Consider the following 1,781-nt stretch of genomic DNA (forward strand, 5'->3'; position numbering starts at 1 on the left):
ATAATAATCAATGTAATGAAACAAGCTATATGAATGGTTGAATGTGAAGCTGATGATGTGCCCTGTAAACTTTCACTCAATGCAAAATAAAAACATTTAATTAAAAAAAAAAAAAAAAACTATATATGGACATTGAAACTTAAATTCAATATAGTTTTTGTGTCTCAAAATAGTATTCTTTTTTATTTTATTCAACCATTTAAAATGACAAAAACTACTCTTAGCTCTTAGGTTATAATAACTGGTGGCAGATCAGATGTAGACCAGGGGCAGTGGTTTACAAGCCCCTGACATAGATCAATTTTGTGTAACAGCATAACTAGTTGAAACTAATAAGTTATTTGAAAATTGCATTTTAATCACCACACTCCTCAATGTAGGAGTTGAATCCAACATAGATAGCTTGTCACTAAAAGAAATTAAACAAACCAAAAAAAGTCATATGACAGATCTTGGCATTCTGATTCATGGTTTCACAATTGATTTCTAGATGGCATTTTATCAGACAGAAGTAATACTTAGGTGAGATATTTCTAAATAAAGCCAACCTTCCTTCTAGTCAAGACAGTGGACAGGAAGGAGACTCACAGTCAGAAATGTAGATGTGACTCATTCAACAGGCAAATACATAAAAGAACTGTAGGTCCATTGAAGCTGGCCCTCAATACCAATACCTGTTGTGTCTTGACTCAGTGTTTCCTGGCTGCTGCTGCTGTAAGAAGGCACTGGAGTGATGGACAGTGAGGCGGGGCAAGACAAAGGCGTGGCCAGATCAGTCTTCCGGGTGAAGGATCGGTGATACACAGGGATGCCTACATCTTTGGAGATGAAGAGAGGCAAATCTGACGGAAGGGTGGGTCTGCCTTGTGCATATGGATTTTTCCAGTGGGTGAGCCCAACTGCAACAGGCCTAGCAATGTCATAACCTGGTAAGACAAATACAGTACATCAATAGCAGCAAACAAGTTCTTATACTTTACTTATGTACACAGCCCCCCAAAGTCTCAGTTGTCACTCATATTAAATATCACTTGAGGTAAGGAAGCATGTTACTAATAAACAGGCAAGTATTACCTCACTTCATGGATCTTGTTCATTTATTCAACAAATATTTCTTAAGTACATACTATGGGTCGTGTGGCGCTGTAGGATTAGCACTGGACTGCTAACCATAAAGTCAGCAGTTCAAACCCACCAGCCGCTCCTAGGAAACCCTAAACAGGGTTGCTATGAGTCAGAATTGACTCAACGGTCACTTAGCAACAATAACAACAGGTGGTATGAAGCCCCCGGATGGTGCAAATTGTTAAGGCATTTGGCTGCTAAATGAAAGGTTACCAGTTCAAGTTCAACCAGAAGCACCTTAGAAGAAAGACCTGGTAAGCTACTTCTGAAAACAGTCATTGAAAATCCTACAAAGCACAGTGATCTCTACCCCTCACAGCAATCTTTTTTTTTTTTTTTAAATCTTTTATTGTGAATTAAATAATAATTTACGTGGGAGAATGCTGGTGTTGCACTCATCCTATCGTATTTCGTTTTATTGCAATGACTACAATCTTCTCCGTGTACCATCATTCAACAGTATTTGCTTCTATTCCCTCCGTTTTTTTGATGTACACAAACACATTCAGGAATATATAATAATTGAAACAACCCAAGGGCACATTCTGCAAGCCTGCCTCCTGGCCACCAGCACACAGCCTTTCTCTTTCCATGAGACTAGAGTCCTCAGCTGCTCCCTCTCTCCATGTCCCCATCTCTGCCTCCATCTCTGGTGT

General features: G+C 39.2%; 1 protein-coding gene across 1 annotated transcript in view; it reads right to left on the reverse strand.

The window, feature by feature from the left end:
• The window catches only part of ANO4 (anoctamin 4), a 607,193-nt gene that overhangs the window by 585,403 nt on the left and 20,009 nt on the right, over nucleotides 1-1,781 (reverse strand). The window contains exon 2 of the mRNA XM_006871107.1: nucleotides 675-926. The gene's annotated coding sequence lies outside the window, so the exon portion shown is untranslated. The remainder of the gene's footprint in view (nucleotides 1-674; nucleotides 927-1,781) is intronic.

This window comes from Chrysochloris asiatica, unplaced genomic scaffold (assembly GCF_000296735.1).
Source record: "Chrysochloris asiatica unplaced genomic scaffold, ChrAsi1.0 scaffold00160, whole genome shotgun sequence".
NCBI lineage: Eukaryota > Metazoa > Chordata > Mammalia > Afrosoricida > Chrysochloridae > Chrysochloris > Chrysochloris asiatica.